Raw genomic sequence first — 26,816 nt, 5'->3', positions numbered from 1 at the left:
ATAATTCTTAAGGGACTTAGGGTTTTCAGAATGGTAAATGAGCATTGGCTTCAACTGAAAGTCACCAGCTGCATTAGCCCCTAATAAGAGAGTCAGCCTATCCTTTGAAGCCAGGCATTGTCTTCTCCTCTCTAGCTATGAAAGTCCTAGATGGCATCTCCTTCCAGTATAAAGTTGTTTCCTCTACATTAAGAATCTGTTGTTTAATGCCGCGGAGCAACTGGGCCCGTGAGCCACAGTTGCTGAGCCTGCACGTCTGGAGCCTGTGTTCCGCGGCAGGAGAGGCTGCGGTAGTGAAAGGCCCGCGCACCGCGATGAAGAGCGGCCCCCACTTGCCGCAACTGGGGAAAGCCCTCGCGCAGAAACGAGGGCCCAACACAGCCATAAATAAATAAATAAATAAAAATTAAAAAAAAAAAAAAAAAAGAATCTGTTGTTTAGTGTAGCCACCTTCACTAATTATCATAGCTGGATTTTCTGGATAACTTGCTGCAGTTTCTACATCAGCACTTGCTGCTTCACCTTACACTTTTATGTTATAGAGACAGTGTCTTTCCTTAAGCCTCATTCTAGCTTCAAACTTCTCTTCTGCAACTTCCTCACCTCTTTCAGCCTTCAAAGAATTGAAGAGAGTTAGGGCCTTGCTCTGGAATAGGCTTCGGCTTAAGGGAATGTTGTGGCTGGTCTGATCTTCTATCCGGATCACTAAACATTTTCCATATCAGCAGTAAGGCTGTTCCACTTTCTCATCATTCGTGTATTCACTGGAGTAGCTCTTTTGATATCCTTCAAAGACTTTTCCTTTGCATTCACAACTTGGCTAACTGGCACAAGAAGCCTAGTTTTTGGCCCATCTTGGCTTTTGACATGCCTTCCTCACTAAGCTTCATCATTTCTAGCTTTTAGTTTAAAGTGAGAGATGTGCAACTCTTCCTTTCACTTGAACACTTAGGGTTATTTATTGGCCTAATTTCAATATTCCTCAGGGAATAGGGATGTCCAAGAAGAGGGAGAGAGGTGAGGGGGGGATGGCTGGTAGGTAGAGCAGTCAGAACACACACAACATTTATTGATTAAGGTCACCGTCTGATATGGGCACAGTTTGTGGCACCTCAAAGCAATTACAATAGTAACATCAAAGATTACTGATTACAGATCACCATAACAAATATAATAATAATAAAAAAGTTTCTAAAAATTGCGAGAATTACCAAAATGTGACACAGAGACATAAAGTGAGCAAATGCTGTTGAAAAAATGGCACCAATAGACTTGCTTGTCATGGAGTTGTCATCAACCTTCAGTTTGTAAAAAAACAAAAACAAAAACAAAACAAAAGAAACCCCACATTCTGCACAGCTCCATAAAGGGAAGCCCAATAAAACAAGGTATGCCTGTGTAGATTTATTCCTTGTTCTCTCAGACAAGTCTTGCTGTCATTAGTCCACAATTTTACTCTTCACTTTTAAGGGAATTTTTTGTCATACTAGCCAGACAAACAAACCAGAAGAGTACTAAGGCTAGAGCAGGAGTGTAGAGGGTTGGAGGGATTTGGAGACCCATCAAGGGAAAGGAAATGCCCACTAGGTGGCAGTAGCACACAGAAGTTTTATTTGGGAGACCCTCTGAATGCCTCACAACAGGAGACTAGAGGTTACAGGAACTGGGGTACCATCCAGAAGGGAAGGAGGGCAAAGAACTCCCAGGGGAAGATGGAGCAGAGAGGAGGATTAACGTCTAGGTGATGTCGCTCAGCAGCATGGTGGGAAGTCTGGGTCAGAGAGCTCCGAAGGACAGCAGAGACTTGGGATGTGCATGGCCCCAGGGCTTATCTTATCTATGGCTAGAATATGTAGGGCAACTTTTCATGGCATATGCAAAGCAGGCAGGCTCTAAATGACTAAAAACATCTGCTTATTTGGGTTATGTTTGTTTAAAACAACTGGATGTGCTAAAATTTGAGTTTGGTGTCAGCTGGCTTTTGAACTATTGAGTCTCAGCTTGCAGTGAAGAAACAAACAACTTAGGAGCGAATATATGGGGGCTGACCTTGGCTCATTTATATAACAGGAAGACTTTGTTGTATGGTGAAAAAAGGTGAGTTTGGAATCAGAGAGATCAGGATTTGAAGTCCTTATTTTATCTCTTATTAACTATATGACCTTTGTAAATTTCATTACCTTTAAGAACCTCAGCTATCTCATGTAGAACAGGGATGTCTTAATAGCCAATCAGTAAGACTGAGAGGAAGATTAAATGAGGTAACACACACTAAACACCAGGTATGTAGTATACATTCGATAAATATTAGGTGCCTTCATGATCCTTTCCTGTACTCTGGGGTTTGTCTTAATGTGCATGTTCTTGGGTAACAGCAGTTTATCCAAAAGCTCGCATACAGGTAGTTTATTTTGGGAGTTGATCTCAGGTAACAGGAGTGGGGGTCTGAAGAGGGAAAGCTTATGTAAGGATGTGCTCTAGGGTCTGCTTTTACAGTGACCAGCTGTAAAAGTTGTCTGAGGACCATACTGAACGTGCCTCAGGATTACTTACCAGAGGAAAAGAAGTGAGGAGAATTTATCTATGGGCACTTTCCTCCACCTCATCCAACTAGCATGTTAACTCTTTCTCACTTCTGGTTTGCAAGCCTGTGAGTGCTGGTTTCCAGAAGCTATCATAATACCACCACTTCAAAGCTAGAGGTGAAAGGGCAGAAAGCCAGAGCAATGGTGCCCCTGGGATGAGATGCTTTGCAGTTACACCTGTGTGAAGCTGGTTGCTGCAGCAATGGTTGGAATACAAGGTGGGCCAAAAGGATGGTGATTGGGGTGTGTTCAGTAGAGAATGCTAACTGAAACAGAAGAGAGATAACTATCCAATGATGGGCAAATCCTTTTTGGAAAGAAGGGGTTATTTTTAATAAAATCATGAGGTAGCTTATTGATTTTTCAACTCAGGAGTAGAAAATTTTTGTAGGCTACATGCACTACAATTCTTCTTGATAATTTTTTAAAATTAATTAATTAATTTTTTTTTTTTTTTTTTTTGGCTGTGTTGGGTCTCGTTGCTGCACGCGGGCTTTCTCTAGTTGGGGTGAGCGGGGGCTACTCTTCATTATGATGCGTGGGCTTCTCATTGTGGTGGCTTCTCTTGTTGCAGAGCATGGGGTCTAGGTGCGTGGGCTTCAGTGGTTGTGGCACATGGGCTCAGTAGTTGTGGCTCGCGAGCTCTAAAGCGCGGGCTCAGTAGTTGTGGCACATGGGCTTAGTTGCTCTGTGGCATGTGGGATCTTCTCAGACCAGGGCTCGAACCCGTGTCCCCTGCATTGGCAGGAGGTTTCTTAACGACTGCAACACCAGGGAAGTCCCTCTTCTTGATAATTTTTGAACTGGGCTAATTTTAGATTTTTGATTGTCTATTTCTCTGTATGAAGATAAACTGATAAAACACATGATTTCCTCATTCTGTTAGGTTCTTCTGGTTGCAAGGGACTGAGGCTTTCTTACTTTATTTAAAGCATCAGTGATTATTTAGGAGAATACACACGTACAATAATGTAGGGCACATATTGAGATAGACAAAGTTAATTCATGCAAATTCCATTTTACTGGCTTTTCTGAACGAGGAGAGGAATGGGACATTCCTGTGACAATTATATTTAATAAACGTGTACCCAGGAGTGAGCGTAAACTGGAAGATGGGCATTTTCTGTTTCTTTGGTCATTTTCTTTTATGGTGAGAACATCACATGAAACCTTGGGTAATACCAGAGTTTAAAGAAGCATATTTTTCACACAAAATTTCTTCCAAAAGCAAGTCATCTGCTTCATCTTTTACTCAATGAAAGAAACCATGATTTGCTCCAAAGCTAGAAGAAAAAAAAATATTTCAGTCTCTATAGTGGCACTCTCTCAAAGGATTTTCAAGGAAATTATAACTATCTTGAATTTTTGTCTTATGTCTGAGGAATCTAAATTTGTTGAATTTAAATTAGATTCTCTGAATCTAAATTCACTGTAGAATCTAAATTCTGAGTAGATATGTGATATAAGTGACAAGCCAGACCAACAGAAGGGAAGGAAAACTAGTAATGCCAGTGCCTCTGAAATGTTTTAGTTTTCTCCTTTTTTTGATATGTTTACCTTTCTATACTATTGATCTTTTACTTTATGCTTCTTCTCATAATTTTAGTTTACTCATAGCTTTGACATTCAGGACCTGTCGTGGATCAAATTCTGTTTCAAGGCATCCTTTGGCCATCCTCCTGCCAGTGACCTAATTTGGTATGGGGTGAGTGTGTGTGTGTGTGTGTGTGTGTGTTTGGCTTGAATTCCTGAGACTATATTTGACCCAACTCAACACTTTGAGGCTTTAATATCTCACCTATGGCTGACACACCTGAAAGTGTACCATTTGGGGTACCATTGTCCTAGAATTCCATCTGGGGATAAGACAGGGTCACAGAGTCTTCACAGAGCTTTATGAAAAACAAACAGGCTATGGGTAAGACAGTTTACACAGAAGGGGGCTGTGGCTCTGGCAGATAATCTGAGAATTGGTCTATTTACCATCAGTTATCTAGTACAAAGAAAGGGTGTTCTCCACTCAGTAGTCAGTAGTCAGCTAATATCCTGTGTATCATTCAGATACAACATAGCCAGGATGGAATATTCTTTGGCAAGAATTCTGAATCCAAGGTTCGTTGCATTTGGCTTCTCCTCTTGCTTTTGAACTTTTCCAGTTGTCCTCAACCCTAATAGACCTATTATTTTTATTCTCTGACATTCTTACTTAACTCTCTCTTGATTAATAATACATGAACAAACAACAACAGACTCTTATTCTGAACTTCCTCAGTGGAAGTCAGTGGAGTCAGAATAACTTAAAAGTTGTGGGTATCACAATTAAATTTCCTTCTGACATTTGAGAATATCCCAAGGTGATAAAGACAAGGGCTTAACCTCAGTCAGGGCAAGGAGGAAATATTATGTGGTGATGTAGCCATTGAAATCTGAACCTAGCCAGTGTGGACAATATTTGGTTGGCTTTAATAAAAGTCCATTATTTGATCTATTAGGTCAAAGTTTGAAGTATTCTCTCTTTAGAACATTGTTCCTAAACAGCGAGAGAAACAGTATCACTTATTATTATAAATTAGCCAATTTCTTGAGGACAGTGTATAAAAGAAAAAGGGATAAATGAGATGGTATGTTGCATGAAAGAAGAGAGATAAAATTCATCAAAATTTAATATCTATGAATTTTTACTCATTAGGTATGACTGAACATGTTTTTACAGACTAGAAAATATACCTTAGGATTAAGTTAGAAGGTTTTGGAATATGTATAAATTCTTTCATTATGCAGGTGCTTCAGGACATAACTCATTCTCTGAGAGAGGTGGTCTCATTTTGTTCTCAAATGACACAGTTTGTTCAGGCATTTAAAAAACTATATCTTAATTAAATTTCACATATCTTTCCAGCATGTAGTATATTATATAGGCTCTATTAAAATGTTTTCAATGCCATTACAAAGTTTAATGATGCAAGCTTTGAATCACTGCAACAAAATTTAAAATGCATTCACCCAACTATCCTCTCATCCTTAAAATATTAGTAAATGTCCACAATGGACATTTGTGTTTGATTAAGATGTGGAGGTGAGTAAAACAAACAAACAAAACAAGAAAGTCATGTATAAACAATTATAATACAAAATAGTATATATTAAATGTCATACCAAAGGTCACAGTAACATAATTGGGAGAAATTGGATGGATGCATCAAATTAGCTGGATGAATCAACAGAGTCTTCATGATAAAATAGGTATTTGGATGATCCTCAAGGAAGGGGTAGAAGTTTATGGGTATTGGGTAAGAAGGAAGAGAACAAAAGGCAAGAAAAATGAGGCATTGAAGGGTGAGTCATAAAAAACTGTTTGGGGAAAATTTATGTTGAATGTAGATTTGATAAAGGAAAATTCTGGACAATAAGGCCAAAAAAAAAGACTGAGGTAAGCATGTTTGGTACCTTCAGTGACATGCTAAAGAGTTTTGGTTCTTTCCTCTCTTCAACAGATGGGGCATAAATAGGTTATAAGAAGTAACAGCAATTAATCTGCTGACATGTAAGTTCTCTTTGGCTCCTGAGACTGCATAATACAGTTCAGCTACTTATTCAATTACATCTTAAAGACAAACAAAATCTTCCTCTATGCATCTCTAACTGCCTTTGAGAGAGTGAATATACCCCAATAATGGAAAAGATGGGCTATTCTAAGTTCCACATTATTTTATGTATATTATTCTTCACAAATTAGCTGCAATATAAATATTTCCTTATTACTTGATACAATGAATCACTAAAGAGCAAACCCACACTTCATCCCCAATACTATCTGGTTTATCTGAGAGGAGCATCTCAGTGAAGCTGGAAGTTGTCGTGTTTCCAGATCTTGATTCTCAGGAGAACAGATGTAGGTCAGAGAAAAAGATGGTTGTTCCACGGGCAGTGCCTACATCTCTACCTGAAAGATGCTCAGACAGAGATTTTTGATGCTTGATAAGAGTAGAAAACTCTTGACTGCCATTAACTAGGAGATATACCATCATTAATAGGCTACAGTCATTAGTCGTCTGGGTCTCTTAATAAAGAAGTATAGAGGAAGAGGTGCAAAGAATATTTAGAAGATACAATAAAAGAAAATTAAACACTTTCAAACTTGGGTACTGAAAGCTGACAAAGCTAGAGAGGATTTGAATAGCTTTGGCAAGAAAAAAGACAAAACAGTACAATGAATGTAACCTAGCTAAAGTTACACTTTGCAAGCCCATGTAATGTACAGAACTTTGCACTCGGGGGATATTCAGCAAATATTCATTGGTGATGACAAGTATCACAGGATGGTTTAAAACTTATAAATCAAGGAAGTGTGTTTTTAATGATTGGATTTTTAAAAATAAATCTAGAGATTGGTTCAAGATTGTGGAGTAGAGGGACGTGCACTCACTTCCTCTGGCAAGAGCACCGGAATCACAACTAACTGCTGAAAAATCATCAACAGAAAGACATTGGAACTCACAAAAAAGATATGCCCACATCCGAAGACAAAGGAGAAGCCACAGTGAGGCGGTAGGAGGGGTGCAATCAGGATAAAATCAAATCCCATAACCTCTGGGTGAGCAACTCACAAACTGGAGGACAATTATACCACAGGAGTCCACCCACTTGAGTGAAGGTTCTGAGCCCCACATCAGGCTTTCCAACCTGGGGGTCCGGCAATGGGAGGAGGAATCCCCAGAGAATGGGACTTTGAAGGCCAGTGGTATTTGATTGCAGGACTTTGACATGACTGGGGGTAACAGAGACTCCACTCTTGGATGACACACACAAAGTAATGTGTGCACCAGGACCCAGGGGGAAGGAGCAGTGACCCCATAGGAGACTGAACCAGACCTACCTGCTAGTGTTGGAGGGTCTCCTGCAGGGGGTGGGGGGGGGACAGCTGGGGATCACAGCAGGCACAAGGACACTGGCAGCAGAAGTTCTGGGAAGTACTCATTGGCATGAGCCCTCCCGGAGTCCACCATTAGCCCCACCAAAGAGCCTGTAGGCTCCAGTGCTGGGTCACCTCAGGCCAAACAACCAACAGGGAGGGAACACAGCCACACCCATCAGTAGACAAGCAGATTAAAGTTTTACTGAGCTCTGCCCACCAGAGCAACAGCCAGCTCTACCCACCACCAGACCCTCCTGTCAGGAAGCTTGCACAATCCTCTTAGATAACCTCATCCACCAGGGGCAGACAGCAGAAGAGAGAAGAATTACAGTCCTGCAGCCTGTGGAAAGAAAACCACAATCACAGAAAGAGACAAAATGAAAAGGCAGAGGACTTTGTCCCAGATGAAGGAACAAGATAAAACCCCAGAAAAACAACTAAATGAAGTGCAGATAGGCAACCTTCCAGAAAAGGAATTCAGAATAATGATAGTGAAGATGATCCAGGACCTCAGAAAAAGAATAGAGGCAAGGATCAAGAAGATGCAAGAAATGTTTAACAAAGACCTACAAGAATGAAAGAATAAACAAACAGAGATGAACAATACAGTAACTGAAATGAAAAATACACTAGAAGGAATCAATGGCAGAATAACTGAGGCAGAAGAACGGATAAGTGACCTGGAAGACAGAATGGTAGAAATCACTGCTGTGGAACAGAATAAAGAAAAAAGAATGAAAAGAAATGAAGATAGCCTAAGAGGCCTCTGGAACAACATTAAACACACTAACATTCGCATTACCGGGGTCCCAGAAGGAGAAGAGAGAGAGAGAAAGGACCTGAGAAAATATTTGAAGAGATTAGAGTCGAAAATTTCCCTAACATGGAAAAGGAAATAGCCACCCAAATCCAGGAAATGCAGAGTCCCAGGCAGGAGAAACCCAAGGAGAAACACCCTGAGACACATAGTAATCACACTGACAAAACTTAAAGACAAAGAAAAACTATAGAAAGCAGCAAGGGAAAAACGACAAACAACATACAAGGAAGTAGCATAAGGTTAACAACTGATTTCTCAGCAGAAACTGCAAGCCAGAAGGGAGTGGTATGATATATTTAAGGTGAAAAAAGGGAAGAACCTACAACTAAGAATACCTTGCCCAGCAAATATCTCATTCAGATTCGACAGAGAAATCAAAAGCTTTACAGACAAACAAAAGCTAAGAGAATTCAGCACCACCAAACCAGCTCTACAACAAATGCTAAAGGAACTTCTCTAAGCGGGAAACACAAGAGAAGAAAAGGAGCTACAAAAACAAACCCAAAACAATTAAGAAAATGGTAATAGGAGCATACATATCAATAATTACCATAAATGTGAATGGAGTAAATGCTCCAACCAAGAGATGCAGACTGGCTGAATGTATACAAAAACAATACCCATATATATCCTGTCTACAAGAGACTCACTTCAGACCTAGGGACACATACAGACTGAAAGTGAGGGGATGGGAAAAGGTGTTCCATGCAAATGGAAATCAAAAGAAAGCTGGAGTAGCAATTCTCATATCAGACAAGATAAACTTTAAAGACTATTACAAGAGACAAAGAAGGACACTACATAATGATCAAGGGATCAATCCAAAAAGAAGATATAACAATTGTAAATATTTATGCACCCAACATAGGAACACCTCAATACATAAGGCAAATGCTATCAGCCATAAAAGGGGAAATCAACAGTAACACAATCATAGTAGGGGACTTTAACACCCCACTTTCACCAATGGACAGATCATCCAAAATGAAAATAAATAAGGAAACACAAGCTTTAAACGATACATTAAACAATATGGACTTAATTGATATTTATAGGATATTCCATCCAAAAACAACAGATACACTTTCTTCTCAAGTGCTCATGGAACATTTTCCAGAATAGATCCATATCTTTGGTCAAAAATCAAGCCTTGGTAAATTTAAGAAAATTGAAATCATATCAAGCATCTTTTCTGACCATAACAATATGAGATTAGAAATAAATTACAGGAAAAAACCCGTAAAAATCACAAACACATGGAGGCTAAACGATACGTTACTAAATAACCAAGAGATCACTAAAGAAATCAAAGAGGAAATCAAAAAATATCTAGAGACAAATGACAACGAAAACATTATGACCCAAAACCATAGGATGAAGCCAAAACAGTTTTAAGAGGGAAGTTTATAGCAATACAATCCTACCTCAAGAAACAAAAATCTCAAATAAACAATCTAACTTTACACCTAAAGGAACTAGAGAAAGAACAAAACCCAAAGTTAGTAGAAGGAAAGAAATCATAAAGATCAGAGCAGAAATAAATGAAATAGAAACAAAGAAAACAATAGCAAAGATCAATAAAACTAAAAGCTGGTTCTTTGAGAAGATAAAGAAAATTGATAAACCTTTAGCCAGACTCATCAAGAAAAAGAGGGAGAGGACTCAAATCAATAAAATTAGAAATGAAAAAGGAGAAATCACAGCTGACACCGCAGAAATGCAAAGCATCCTAAGAGACTACTACAAGCAACTCTATGCCAATCAAATGGACAACCTGGAAGAAATGGACAAATTCTTAGAAAGCTGTAACCTTCTAAGACTGAACCAGGAAGAAATAGAAAATATGAACAGACCAGCTATAGGCACTGAAATTGAAACTGTGATTAAAAATCTTCCAACAAACAAAAGTCCAGGACCAGATGGCTTCACAAGTGAATTCTATCAAACATTTAGAGAAGAGCTAACACCCATCCTTCTCAAACTCTTCCAAAAAATTGCAGAGGAAGGAACACTCCCAAACTCATTCTATGAGGCCACCATCACCCTGATACCAAAACCATACAAAGATACTACAAAAAAAGAAAATTACAGACCCATATCACTGATGAATATGGGTGCAAATATCCTCAACAAAATGCTAGCAAACAGAATCCAACAACACACTAAAGGGATCATACACCATGATCAAGTGGGATTTATCCCAGGGATGCAAGGATTCTTCAATATATGCAAATCAATCAATGTGATATACCATATTTACAAATTGAAGAATAAAAACCATATGATCATCTCAATAAATGCAGAAAAGGCTTTTGACGGAATTCAACACTGATTTATGATAAAAGCTCCGCAGAAAGTGGGCACTGAGGGAACCTACCTCAACATAATAAAGGCCATATATGACAAACCCACAACAATCATTCTCAATGGTGAAAAACCGAAAGCAATTCCTCTAAGATCAGGAACAAGACGAGGATGTCCACTCTTGCCACTATTATTCAACATTGTTTTGGAAGTCCTAGCCATGGCAATCAGAGAAGAAAAAGAAATACAAATTGGAAAAGAAGAAAAACTGTCCTTATTTGCAGATGACATGATACTATACATAGAAAATCCTAAAGATGCCACCAGAAAACTACTAGAGCTAATCAATGAATTTGGTAGAGTTGCAGGGTATAAAATTAATGCACAGAAATTTCTTGCATTCCTATACACTAACAATGAAAAATAAGAAAGAGAAATTAAGGAAACAATCCCATTCACCAGTGCAACGAAAAGAATAAAATACCTAGGAATAAACCTAGTTAAGGAGGTAAAAGACCTGTACTCAGAAAACTATAAGACACTGATGAACGAAATCAAAGATAACACAAACAGATGGAGAGATATACCATGTTCTTGGATTGGAAGACTCAATATTGGGAAAACGACTATACTACCCAATGCAATCTACAGATTCAGTGCAATCCTTATCAAATTACCAATGACATTTTTTACAGAACTAGAATTAAAAAATCTTAAATTAAAAAAAAATATTTATTTTTATTTTTGGTTGTGTTGGGTCTTCTTTGCTGTGTGCAGGCTTTCTCTAGTTGGGGCAAGCGGGAGCTACTCTTCATTGCAGTGTGCAGACTTCTCATTGTCGCGGCTTCTCTTGTTGCAGAGCACGGGTTCTAGGCATCGGGCTCCAGTAGTTGTGGCACACAGGCTCAGTAGTTGTGGCTCACAGGCTCTAGAGCACAGGCTCAGTAGTTGTGGCACATGGGCTTAGTTGCTCCGTGGCATGTGGGATCTTCTGGGCCAGGGCTTGAACCTGTGTCCCCTGCATTGGCAGGCAGATTCTTAACCACTGCACCACCAGGGAAGCCCAAAAATCTTAAAATTTTTATGGAGAGACAAAAGACCCCAAATAGCCAAAGCAGTCTTGACAGAAAAAAAACGGAGCTGGAAGAATAAGACTCCCTGACTTCAGACTATACTACTAAGCTACAGTAATCAGGACAGTATGATACTAGCACAAAAACAGAAATAAGATCAATGGAACAGGATAGAAAGCCCAGAGATAAACCCACGCACCTTTGGTCAGCTACAGAGGAGGCAAGGCTATACAATGGAGAAAAGACAGTCTCTTCAATAAGTGGTGCTGGGAAAACTGGACAGCTACATGTAAAAGAATGAAGTTAGAACACTCCCTAACACCATACACAAAAATAAACTCAAAATGGATTCAAGACCTAAATGTAATACCAGACACTATAAAACTCTTAGAGGAAAACATAGAAAGAACACTCTTTGACATAAATCACAGCAAGATCTTTTTTGACCCACCTCCTAGAGTAATGGAAATGAAAACAAAAATAAACAAATGGGACCTAATGAAACTTCAAAGCTTTTGCAAAGCAAAGGAAACTACAAACAAGATGAAAAGACAACCCTCAGAATGGGAGAAAATATTTGCAAATGAATCAACAGACAAAGGATTAATCTCCAAAATATATAAACAGCTCATGCATCTCAATATCAAAAAAAAACCCAATCCAAAAGTGGGCAGAAGACCTAAATAGACATTTCTCCAAAGAAGACATACAGATGGCCAAGAAGCACATGAAAAGCTGCTCAACATCACTAATTATTCGAGAAATGCAAATCAGAACTACAATGAGGTATCACTTCACACCGGTTAGAATGGGCATCATCAGAAAATCTACAAACAATAAATTCTGGAGAGGGTGTAGAGAAAAGGGAACCCTCTTGCCCTGTTGATGGGAATGTAAATTGATACAGCCACTATGGAGAACAGTATGGAGGTTCCTTAAAAAACTAAAAATAGAATTACCATATGACCCAGCAATCCCACTACTGGGCGTATACCCAGAGAAAACCATAATTTAAAAAGACACATGCACCCCAATGTTCATCGCAGTACTATTTACAATAGCCAGGTCATGGAAGCAACCTAAATGCCCATCGACAGACGAATGGATAAAGACGATGCGGTACCTATATACAGTGGAATATTAGCCATAAAAAGGAATGAAATTGGGTATTTGTAGAGATGTGGATGGACCTAGAGACTGTCATACAGAGTGAAGTAAGTCAAAGAGAAAAACAAATATCATATATTAACGCATATATGTGGAATCTAGAAAAATGGTACAGATGAACCAGTTTGCAAGGCAGAAATATAGACGCAGATGTAGAGAACAAATGTGTGGACACCAAGGGGGGAAAGTGGGGGTAAGGGGTGGGATGAATTGGGAGATTGGAATTGACATATATACAGTAATATGTACAAAATAGGTAACTAATAAGAACCAGATGTATAGCACAGGGAGCTCCACTTTGTTGTACAGTGGAAACTAACACAACATTTAAAAAACTATGCCCCAATTAAAAAAAAAAAATCTAGACAGTTTCGTCCATTGTTTTGGTGTTCTCAAGGAAAAGTATACTGTACTATTGTCTCAGTTTTCTCTGGTCTCAGTTTTCTCACTTGTAAAATGAAAGGTTTGGACAGGGGTCAGAAAACTATAGTCCAGGGAATGAATCTAGCTTGTTGAAAGTGTTTGTAGATAGAGTGTTACTACATACAGTTGTGCCTATTTGCTTCAGTATGTCTATAGCTGCTTTGGTGTTACCACAGTAGAGTAATGTAGTAGCAACAGAGATTGAAAATATTTACTATCCATCCCTTAGAGAAAAAATGTACATACTCTGGACTTGATTTCTCAAGTGAGTTAAAACAACCCAGAAGTCTAAGAGTATATTCTCATATTAATTAGAGCTGTTGTCTACCGTGCAATTCATCAGTGAAAGTTTTGAGAAATATGACACATTTGTATTCCTGACAAAACACTGGATTGAGGGGTTTGCCCGTGCACAGTCACTTAGCAAGTACCTTGAAAGCCATAGTCTCTTCTTCCTAAGCAAAACACAGTCTAAATAACCCTTGTTCTTTCTCTCCCTGGGACTGCACAATTATTGACTTGATTAGTTCAGACTTCATTAAGTTTGTTTGTTATAATTCAGGCAGACTGGGCTGCAATATACCATTATTGCCTTTTTTTCTTCCTTTAAGGATTTGTTGATGATGTACATAATGAAAGAAAAGTTATAGGGAAATATTTTGCCTTACAAACTGAACCCTCTTGAATTACAAACTAAGCAGTTGCTCACCATGTTCCTCCCCCATGCCCACTTTTTCTGTTCATTGTTGAAACAGATCCCAAAGAATCTCCTCTCTAAAAGCCTTAGTTTGCCATTTGAATTAGAGACAGAATGACTGGTGGTTTGGATTCAAAGGAGCCAGGTTCCAATTCCAGGTCTGAAACTTTGCCAAGTTCTTGATCTCTTGAAGTCTCATAGCCCCCCAGTTCTTTGACCCTCTTCCCATCAAATAGTGGGGACTGTGTGCCTTCTCTTTTGCTCTGGGTGGCATGTGACTCCTCAGCCCAAAGAGATGGTCTGTGTAACTCATGAAGCTCTGTCATAAAAGACGATGCAGCTTCTGACCTGGGGTCTGGAACACTTGCACTTGAGCCCTGAGCCACCAGGTAAGAAGTCTGCCAACTCCGAGGTCAACATACTGTGAGGAAGCCACACCACTTGGCACTTTTGGTTTTCAAGTCATCTTGGAGCCTGACAAGTGAAGGAAGAAGATCCCAGTTCATTCCATCCTCCAATCCTCGAGTCATCCCAGCCTTCAGACCTTCCCAGAAGAGATCCCAGACATGGTGGAACCAAGAAAAGCCATCCCCATAAATAACAAAATATGAAATGAATCATAAAGTGATTATAGTCTTAAGTCACTAAATTTGGGGGTAGTTTGTTTAGCAACAACAATAACAAAACTGGAACATCATCTGCAGTATGGAAATCATCACAGTAAATGTGATCCAGCTGTGTTGGAAGGACTAAATGAAATAAGAATATATAAAATACCAGAATGTCTAATCTGTAATAAGCAATAACTTGTAGCTATTAATGCTATAATTCCTGAAAATATTTCTTTAATTCTGATTTTTTTCATTGCGACTGGGTTCTGTCACAATGAAACAGAACCTTTTACCCCTTCTCTGTAGCACACACACACCTAGCCTCACTGCTACCCAAATAGAAACTATCGGTTCAAAAAAAAAGTTTATCTCTTTCATCTTAAGAAACAAAAAAAAAGCCCGATGGGTTTAAAAATAGCAAGCTTGGACATTCAATAAAGCAGACTGCTGGTAATACTTAGGAAGACTATTTAAGAAACTAAAATACAAAGGACAAGTTAATATTAATTATATGTTTATTTAACATTTATTCAAATTAACATTTATTAAATGTCTACTATGTGTCAGAACCTCTGATATAGCCCATGATAGCCAGCCTTGGGGAAAAAAATGCCTGCTTTGCCTTTGGCCAAGCAAAATAATTACTGCAGTTCCTGATTGAATAACCCTATCCTTTCTAGCAAGCAGTTTGTGATCCAACTTGCATCTTCTCAGATCAGACAGACATACATTTGCATACATGATGAGACGGTAAACAATCACCAAATCTCAGGATTTCCTCATTGAGGAGTTAGGTCCAAGCATTTCCTCCAAGTTTTATCCCGCTCTTTTGATTTGTCAGTAAACAAGGAGTTGTACCATTTGTGTGGCAGAGACTTTGAACAGCATGAGATTCAAATGCACAGGGAATAGAAGTGACATTTTTTTATCCAAAGCAATTCCATTCACAGCCGCATCATTGGAGAAGGGTGCCAGGCTTGATGAGATCAATGGTGCCTTGAGACCGCTCTGTGTAGCCAAATTGTCCTGCACTTAAACCTGAAAACAAGCACTCTGGTAAATCTTTGCTTCAGGATCATAATTCAACTCACTGTTTGTTCCTTTGGAAGACAATCACTCCAGCTTTGTTAAATGAGGCAGTAATTCTTCCCTTATGTGGTGTCATCCCAATGGTTATGATATTTTGCAGAACTCTTAACAGATTATAGTGGGATGGGGATGCAGGTGTGTGCTGGAGACTTGAGGGAAGGTTGAGTTCTGCAGGAATTTGTCTCCCAGGAAGCTACCTTCATCGTTCTGCAGACATTAGCAGGGAGAAAAGAGAATGTTGGATTTGGAAGAGTGATAGTGATTTGGGTTAAGTGCCATGTACATTTTCCTACTTAATCCTCGTGATAACCCTACAAGAGAAATATTTATCTTACATTATCTAGAAGGGGAAAGTGAGGTATAAGTTAAGTAACTTGCTTAATGTCAAGAAATTTGAGACCTTCTGAAGTGTGAGGATGTATCCATCTCTCAGGGAGAGCTGTTTTAAGTCCATAAATCAAATGGTTGAATAGTGGGTGGAAAGCTCTCTACCATATTCTTCTAAGAGTATTTATATGTGGTTTCAAACACTTTAAAAATAATTTTAAAACAATGCATGCTCAACTAGGAACTTTGGAGAACACTAGCTGATAAAGAGTAAAATGAACACCACCTTTAATCCCACCGCCTAGAAATAACCATTGTTAAGTTTCTGAAGGACTGATTCCTTACAGTTTTTTGCTATGATTTTTATTGACTTAAGAGTCTCCCTCTTAAACTAGAAATAGTGCACATTTATTTCTAAAAGGCAGAAATTTATGAAGAAAAAAGTTAAAATCACCAATAATTCCACAGTCCAGATATGTTAACACTTGGGGGGATTTTCATACAAACACATACATATATATTCATTTGTATAGATTTATATATTCATGTATATAGGTATAAGTATATAACTTATATAATATATTTTCTAACAATTTGACATCATACCCGCTATAGAATTTTATATCTTAATAAATCCATTATTGTCTTGTTAGAGAAATCATTCATTTAAATCAGATTTATTAAGGGAATAAAGAAGGGAGGGATGTAGAAAAGAGAAGGGACATGGAGGGAGAAGTAAAGGGTGGAAGGATATAGGAGAAAAAATGAGAGTAGGGGAAAGAGAGAGAGCAAGCCTAGTCATATTAATCATATGACTTCTGGCTTTATCAGCCCTAATTATAACTTCAGTCATTCATCTTCATCTCTCTCTGTATATATATGTTTTTCCTATTTAAATCTTTGTGAAGCATCATTATCAAAGATTATATCCACAATGGGAATACATTTATGTTGTACTTAACAGCGCAGAAACAGACTTATAAGCCTTGTAATCATAGGACGTATCCCAATATTGTGATCACCATCATGATCAACATTGTATGCCACTTGTTGAGTGCTTCACCCTGCCAAGTCTTCAGAATTTATGTGAGGCGTCTCATTTAATCTTTATCACTTAGGGTAGGGACACTTTTTAATTTCATTTTACAAATGAGACATCTGAGATTCAGAACTATGAAGTACATTCTCCGAGTTCTTATAACTAGGAAATGATGCTGGGTTTTGAACCTAGGCTTTCTAACTCTTTAGACCATGATGACAGTCCTGGAAATGAGACTATATTGACCCTCTTGATCAAAAGGTAGGATTGTAACTTAGGTGTTTGCTAAATAGATTGACAACAGCATCACAGGCCGCAAGAATATAGAAGTGTCACATTTTAGAAATGGAGAAAGTCTTGGTTCAGAGTGTAACATCCTCATATTAAACATGATATAAATGGAACACAGAAAGATGCAATGACTTACCACCTGCCAGGCGGTAGACTTACGCCACATGAGTTTCAGGCCAGTATCCTTTAAACTAAAAATAAATCATGATATAGATTGGCAGGAAAGACAGTGCTCTGAACTAATAGCACCGAGACTAATTTGCAGGTTCAACTCTCATGAACGTGTCATATGACCTTAGTCAAGTTACCTAATCTTTCAAACCCTTAGTTTTGGGGAAAAAAAAAAAAGTAACTTTTCCTTTCTTTCTTTTTCTTTTTTTTTCCCCTTGTGGAAAGAATGGGGGTTAGAATAAGTGATACCTAAAGACAAAGGCTAAAATACAGGCTTTCCAGCCTAAATGTGGAGTTCAACTCCACCAGTTACAGATAGGTCTTCCCGTGAGTAAGTCATGTGACCTCGCTAAGCCTCATTTATCTTGTCCTTAAAATAGAGATAATAATAGTCTCTACTTGGGGGTTGATGTGAAGATAAAATGATAATCTAAATAAAATCTCTGGCTCATCATATGTGCTCAATAAATGATAATTATCTAAAGCTGCTTCAGGTTCTGAAATTAAGCATTACAAGTAAGGAAATAGTGAATATCTACCATATCCCCAAGGTCACCTACCAAAATCAACTCTAAAATACATCCTGCTTACAGAAACTCTTCATTTCAACTTCCCAGAGTGTTAGGACTTTAATTTGAGAAAGTAATTTTTAGTTCATGTTTTTGTAGAGTCATAGCGAGGGAGAGGAAGCATACACAGAGATCATTTTGGTATATGCCCTTCACAAGGTTAAATCCCTTAATTAAGTCTGTACTAGCTCTTCTCTCTCCTTAGAACTTCTATTTGAAACCTCTTCATTTTAAGTGCTGATCTAAATTTATAGATTGCTTTACTTTCCTGGATCTTTTCTAGTTCAACTCTCACTTTTTCAAGGTAAAAACAAACCAGATATGCTACTGTCGTCATCACTGTTATCAGAGGCAAGAATTATAACGTGGTGCTCTTATCTGATACTTTTATGACATTCTTCTGTTTGGATACATTTTACAATACAGTACTGCCTTCAAATGGCATTGTCCACAGCTTTTCTCAACTACAGAAATTATTGGCATACGTTGATGTCTTGATATAACTAATAATTGCTTTCAGCTATGTCCACAAATAGTGAAAGAAAAGAGGAACAATGCAGCAGTCATTACCAAGTACATCCTTAAAAGACCTGTCAGTTTTTGAGTTTTGAGTTTTTCTAAGTCTTTCTTAAGTTTTTAGTTTTCTCTCAAAATATTCCTTGGTGATTCAGACATATGGGAAGTGTCTCAGGTGCATGAGGTTATTTAGTCTCCTTAAATAAGGTAGGCTGTGTATTATAAATTTATGAAGAGAAATCTATTTGTTTCTATTCTATCAAATTGAATAACATGTTCACAACAGGTTAAGGGACAGAAAGTGTAATAGTGTAAGACTATTCCCTCTGCCAAGAATATTAAATGTTAAATTAAATTAATTAAATCTTTTTAATTAATTTAAATCTTTTAATTAATTAAATCTTTTATTACATATAAGATATTCAAGGTGCCTAATTTGTAGCCAGTTCTATAGAGTTAGGCTCTTTCAGGTGGTGAGGACAGAGACTGACTTAGGGGATGGGGTTAATTTTGAGGAAACAAAAGGAAGTCAGGATGCTTGGAAGCTACCTCAGTAACTCACTAGTGATTTCTTATTGAGAAACAACATTTACCCAGAATACCCCTGTAACTTGAAAGCCATTCTACCAACATGTCATTCTCATGACCCAGCTTGTCTTTGTCTCTGTGCACATAGACTGCTTTTACAGCAATGCCTAATACTAGTTTTTTTTTACTAGTACTCACTTTGTGCCAGGTACTATGTGATGCATGTTGTGTGCAATATGCAATCTTGCCGTCATATACCCTAAAACAGAACATCTGATGAGGTTGAGTTAAATGTTCAGTATGCGATGTTGAATGCCTTGTGGGCTGAGTTCTTATCCCAGGAAATTTCATAAGCTAATGTCTTATCTATAGATGACTTCTTTTGGCTCAGGATTTGAATCAGTAGCTAACTGCATAATTGTGGGAAAAGTATAAACCATTTCATCCTTTAAGTCAAGGAACCTCTTTAGTTGCTTCTTTGTGCAGGAGCCATATAACAAGTAGATATAGTGAAGCTTCTTTCTATTTAGGGCAAAATGGAAAAATTGAAGCTACTATTGCCGATAGTACTAGTGTTATTATTACCACAATCGCTAACAGCAGGGATTATATCAATCACCTCCACTTACGTTAAAGACTTTTTCCTTTATGCAGATGAAACTTGCTGAATTACATTTATGTCACTGTGTGTCTTTAAAAGAAAATAATGTTCTTTGTTCACAGTCCAAGGGGGTGGTTTTTGCTTGCTTTATATATGTAAACAAAGAGATATGGGCTTTCAGAACTACCTTGATGGTTTACTCTAAATATGTGTCCTAGTTTCAGGAGACCAGAAGGCAGGGATGGCTAAAACTGCACTTTAAGATAAAATATTTCTTGGAGCAAAGAGTCCCAGGGCTTTTATTTTGGAATTTGTTTACTCTGGTTCAGCACAAAAATCTTACCTTCTGAAAAAATATGTGATTGTTCTTTAAATATGTAGAATTATTTGTCTTTTTTTTTTTTATTTCTTGAAAGCTTCTATTCCTTTGGGTGTAAATACTACTGGGTGTAAATTGGCTATAAGGATGTATTGTATAACACAGGGAATATAGCCAGTATTTTGTAATAACTGTAAATGGAGTATAACCTTTTAAAATTATACATAAAAAAGAAGCACACTTTAAAGATACAAATAGGTTAGAAGGAAAAAAAGAAGAAATAACATTTTCCCCTAGAAATCCTATCCTGAATTCATTTATGACTTTTCTCCAGTTCTCCCTTGTTCTCCAGTTTCCCTGTACTTACACAACTTACAAACATATAGGAGGTTTTGTAGCAACACTGAATGCTGAAGATCAGCTCTCAGAGGGCAAAGTTTTCAAACGTTTTGCAAATTTCATTCAGAAGGAAACAAATGAAAACTTTAGCAATTGTTGTAATCACTTAGGGCTAAACATGACAGCTGTTTTAACATCTGGGAAGTCATGTCTTCCATCAGCTCAGCAAAAGATCTGTAGACTGCTGAACATACCAGAAAGAAAGTGTGTGCAAGAAACTGTCTTAGAGCTTCAACAAGACAAATTGATCCAACAGCTCTGCTGCTCTGAATAGTTTATAACCATGAGCTGTCAGCAGGTTGAATCTAAGACCTGGGAATGTTTCCAGCTCTCCATTATTCTGAAATCCCTGCTAGGGTCTTAGATTAGGAGTGTTTAAGGCTAATAAAAGTCCTACTTGGTAATTAGTATTAGTGATCTGAAAAAAATGTTACCTAATCAATTGGATTCGATGAGAGATGATTGAAATACTACATGGGCAGGAAGAGGGAAAAGGGCTCTTAGAAGGTTTTATAGAAAAAGTTATAGACTAAGAAACAATAATATACATACAGTTAACTCTTGATAAAGCAATATGAATGGTTTTGCCCCGTTTCCATCACTGGATCACATGTGTAGATATACCTTGTAAGAGCTCATTAATTAATTAAATCTTTCATGCCTCATGTATACTTATTGATCACTTATCATATCAATCATCTACTGTATGACAACTTTGGGTTAAGTGCTGAAATACACTTTTCCTCCTCCCTTCATTGAACCTGATGGGGAGACAATTATTAAGCACAGCATTCCAAGCAGAGTAAACCGTATGTGCAAATGTCCTTAAGCGAAAAGAACATGACGACTTGAAAGAGAGGAGAGTAGTGGTACCAAAGTGGACAGGCAAAATCAAGCTAAGACTTTGCAGGAGGCCTTAACTTTAGATTTTATCCTAAGCATATCTGGAAGCTTTGGAAGCTTTAAACAGGAGAGAAAAGGAAATATGATTAGATGTTCATTTATCACAGATGATTCTGGCAACCGAATGGAGGTTGGGATGGGGGCTTGTGGGACGAGGTGGAGGATTGACTTAGAGATACAAGTGAGGAAGCTATTGCTGTGGTCAAGAAAGGAGATGATGCTGGTGGCATGACCAGGTGTGGGGATAGAGAGGAATAAATAGAAAGACTGAGGAAGTAGAATGTATGGGACTTGGATGTCCATTTGTGTTGTTGTGCATAAGAAACAATCTAAGTTATTAAATTTCTCAAATCTGGAATACTTTGAAAGCAATACTTTTGCTGAGGGTTAGTATAAATGGCTACACTATGTTACTAATGCCCTTGACACCTACTTTCATGTATATGTGTGTGTGTGTGTGTGTGTATATATATATATATATATATATACTATATGAAATCTTGCTATGGAACATCATTTAATATCTGGCTTTCTAAAGCTTGAATAAAAGCTGATGGTTTCAATATGATGATAAAAATTGTATTTAAAACATATTTAATATGAACTTCTTCTTATTCCTGTATAGCAGAAGTAAGCAAAATATAGCCCATGGGCCAAATTCAGCTCATGTCATGTTTTTGTAGATAAATTTTTACTGGAACACAGACACACCCCTTTACTTTACCTACTATCTATAGCTGCTTTTGAACTGTTACAGCAGTGTTGAATGGTTATGATGGAGACCGTATGGCCTACAGAGACAAAAGTATTTACTATCTAACCCTATACAGAAAATGTTTGCTGACTCATGCTCCGTCAGTACATGAACTGATCTTATAACCTTTGTTTACTTAGTTGATTACTACTTACTGGATATTTTACAACATAGGAAATGAATCACATTGTAGAATTGTGAATTTTTTTTTAGTATACATCAAAATTCTCATTGCATTAAAGGATTTAAAAAGATGTGTTTACTACTGAGAAATAGTTACTACAAAAGAGAGAAGAATTACATTCTCCAGATCAATTTTTAAAAATACAATTCCATTTAAGGGTCTCAAGAAGTGGTGAATTTGTATAAAATTTGATGTTACTTTGGATGCGAAATTTTGTCAAGGTCCATCTATCTCACATTTAAGAGTTTCCAAGACTGTCTTAAATGTGGCAAATTGAAATGTTAAAATACATGTTACATACATAAGTTTACAGGTGTTCTGCTTATGAAACAGTGTATATGGTTAAATAAATGTACAGGTTTCTTTTTCACACACCCACCACATAGCAGAGATTAGTTATATATTTTTAATATATATCTATAGCTGCTAAAGTGTTTCGGATGCTACCTAGATATCACTTAGCAAAAAAGAGGGATTTAAAAAATTTGCCCTAAAGGCCTCTCATCTTGATTGCTTCTTATAAGACCATTAGCCAGTGTCAAATCAATTTTACTTGTTTCCTACAAAAATAAAGTTTAGATTTGAATTAACTTTTCACCAAATGATTTTCACAAAGCATGAAATTATCTCAGTGCTGAGAATCTCCAATTGAAATTATACCCTTGTCAAAATTTTCCTAATTAGTCATTACTCATGGTAACTGGCTCGTTTTTCCTTTGAACAACTGGAGTTATCTGTATTGAGAGGATGATGCTTCTCTCACCAATTATTACTGGAAACTGGCCCTATGAAAAGTCCTCTTGTAGCCGAGAAATTCCTTGTGGAGTGTGTGAAGCATATCCTTGACAATGCCAGCAGCAATAGCCGCTTTCCCATTGTTAACAAGTGCCATGACTTAGAAGTATACCATTAGATGGTAACATGCATCCTGTACATTACGCTCTATATATCAATGACCCCATTAATAATTAAAAAACAGTCATCTTGACAAAGGAGAAAGGGTCTGAGTGTTCACTCTAATTTTATCTTCATCAGTAGTGTCCTTCAATGTCTTAATGCAAAATTGGTCATTTTTTTCATACTATGAAGCTAAAAAAAGATATTTTGCAAAAGGGATGGGGTAAAGCAAGACAAAAATAGAATTGATTTAAAAATACTGAGTGCAAAATAATGAATTAGACTTTGGTAATTCTAAAGGAGGCAGGTAGATTCCTTCCTCAAACTTGAGTTCATTCTCTCCGATTACATCAGATCCTATTATAATTTGCTATGTTCTCATTGAAATTTAGAAGAAATGATTCCACAACGTATCAAAAGTCTTATTAAGCAAAAGGATGTTCTCTATATTTCTATTCTTTTTTTTCGATCCTCAAAAGCCATCCCTGAGGATGCAAAAGTGAATTCAGACCCGGTCTCTGATATCAATGACTAACACTTATCCAGAAGAAGGCAGATGGATAGGTCAGGCAGAGAGGACCACATGTGCAAAAGCTTTCTGTGAGAAAGAGAGTACGGTGTATATTATTTGTGCATTGAATAAAATCCATGCTCTTTGTAGGGACCTACAAAGCTCTGTCTCATTGAGCTCCTCCCTCCCTCCTGATATTAATTATTTTTCTGGATACAATAAATTAATTTCCATCTCATAACCTTTGCATCAAAAGTTCCCTAAGCCTGGAAAGATTTTTTCAGGTCTTAGCAAGGCAAACGCCTTCTTAAACTTCAGATATTTGCTTAAATATTGCTTCCTCAGTGAGCTATATCTTCATCCCTGTACTAACACCTGCTTCATTATTCCGTTACCACACCTTCTTTCTTTATTTCATGATGCCTACTAAATGCCATAATTTTATTTGGTTATTAGTTCACTTGCTCATTATCTTTCTCCCCCACCAGACTTTAAATGCCATGATGGTAGTGAGTATGGCTCTTTGATTCACAGTTGTGCTCCTAGGGCCTAACACAATGCTTGGTTCATGGTGGAAGCATAATAAATACTTATTAAGTGCATATTCTAAAAATCTAGTGGATAAAATTCAGTGATGATGCTGGATAGTTCGTTTGATGTCAAATAATACACACCATGAAGACCTTATTAATAAAGAATTTAAAGTTTATCTTAATAGCAATAGGGAGCCACGGATGGCTATAAGCTGCAGAGTTAAATTATTAGCCTTCTTGGACCCTCCTCTCATCTCTTCTTCAACTTGTAAATGCTTACATTTTTTTTTTTTTCCTATTTGTAGTCCCAGAGACACTTCCTGCTGTTGAAATCTTCCATGGATTTCCAGCCAAGAATTGACTACTCCCTAATATGTGCTTCTATTATGACAGTTTTCTATTACCACAATTATTAATTTTTCTTCGGTGTGTTACCAGGAGATTCTGAGCAACTAAAAAGTAAAGAGCATTTCATTCTCTGTGTTTCACATAGTCTCTGCTATAGAGTAGGTGCTCAATAAATATTTATAAAATGAGGATTGAATATAGTAGAGAGAACTTTGATACATTATTCTACAGGAGTGTATGGGCAGAAGGGCTACAAATTTTGGCTAAGTGGCCTTGGGCAATAGAGTTTAGAACCTTTACTACTGGCATGACATTTTTAATACCTTGTATACTACTGACTTGATGAAGATCAGCTCAAGGGGCAAGTTCATTGCCAAGGAAGTCAAGGTTTTGTAGTAAAGGAAAATATTACCTTATTAGCTGCATACACAGGTAGATATAATAAAACAAAAACAAAAACTCCATTTCCTTTATCTTACTGTGCCAATAATTCTGCCCTCTTACCAACATGTGCTGATATTTCCAATATCTTTGGGTGAAGTGGGTCTAGTACATCCTAATCCACTGCTGGTATTATAGACTCTGGTTTCTTACTTCTGTATTGAAGGGGACAAAGGCCTCTTTATTTCCATAGGTATCTGTGGTGTAGCCTACTTATGTGTTACAGTAGTGTAACCAGAAAGTATAACCAGAAACCAGCCCAATTTTGAGTGTGCCAGGGTTACTCAGACTCATGAAAATGGTCTCTTAAGGCAGAGATTAGGAATTGGTAGGCTATTTGGCTAACTCAGAAAAATCTGTGGTTTCTGTCATATAGTCTGGAGCACAAAGACAAGCTTTATTGTTGATGGTTTATGGTACGTATATACCTGCATAAAGCCTTAACCAAAGGAAGTCATTTTGATGTAGGTTAAATCTTAAATATCACAGAGAACACATTAGAAACTAGATATTTCAATTCTCCTTCTCCTTCAGTGGATTAAAAAAATCCACTGAACTATTTATTTTCAATTTTTTAATTTAATTAGGAAGCCATCAGAAGATTGCCATATTTCTTTTTAGGAGAAGTCCTTCCAATGAGCTGTTTTGTTTAGTAATCTAAAGAGGAAATGATTTTTAAAAATAATGCCTCCCCCCCATAGTCAGAAGGCACAATCATTTAAGGGGGGCGGTTATTTTATTTCCTTTTATGTTTCATAGACTACATTGAAAACATTCAGCCACAGGGTAATTACGGTCATACAAACCTTAAAAACAATTTCAGCTTGACTTTTTAGGACAAATTCTATCCATTTTCATTATTGAAGCTGAACAGTATTCTTCCTCCTTTAAATTGGTCTTAGGAAAAAAAAACATGTTTCTATGGTGAGTTTTGGGAAACAATTTGCAAAATGTTTGCATTTGGGGTTGAGGAAACAATTATTTCTTGTGTTTAATTATGTTAAAGTCATCTCTGTGTAGCTCTAGTCTCAGATCCATGATGATTAGAATGACAAAATAACTTACATTTTATCTAAAGATTTTAAGTCATTAAAGGCCCATTTCCCCAAATAAACACACTGTTTCTGGTCTTAGAGATAAACAATAATCAACTAAATTAAAAACAAATATTGAATGCCTCTGGGCACAAAGCAAAAGGCTTTGATGGTGTGGGTGATACAAAGATAAAGGAAAGGTGGTTTCCGCCACCCAGGAGATTAGTATCAGGTTGGAAAACAGAAAAGACACAACTAATTCTGAAATAAGGTCTCCCCTGATCAGTTCTTTACTAGAGGTAGAAAAATTCATCTGTATGTTGGAATATGAGTCAGAAAGCATAAGGCTACCTATATGAACTTGTGGTACTAGTTGCACAAAGAATTTTAAAAAGTGAAGCCAATTTCTTCCCTTTGTCAAAAATATCTTAAGAAAAGTAGGAACAGTTTCCATGGAAAATAGGGCTTCATTTCCTTCTCACAAAAGGCGCCAAGTGTACTTGAAATACTTCTCATTACATAGGACATCTTGAGATGTCTCTGGCCACCAAAATGATAGAACGTGTCATGCATTCATTTGGTTAAGCAGCACAGAAGCTTGACAAACTTCCTGACTTCCTCTTTTTCCCTTAATAGGGTAGGTAGAATCTCAGATAATATCTGGGAAGTTTGTGTGTAAAGACAATTTTCTTCTTGACCTTCACAACTTTATTACTCATGTAACTGTAATGACAAGGAAGAAAAATACATAAAAGATACCTATTTGT

Source organism: Eschrichtius robustus, chromosome 7, assembly GCF_028021215.1.
Source record: "Eschrichtius robustus isolate mEscRob2 chromosome 7, mEscRob2.pri, whole genome shotgun sequence".
Lineage (NCBI taxonomy): Eukaryota > Metazoa > Chordata > Mammalia > Artiodactyla > Eschrichtiidae > Eschrichtius > Eschrichtius robustus.
The sequence above is the reverse complement of the archived record's forward strand: the minus strand, read 5'-3'. Positions refer to the sequence as shown.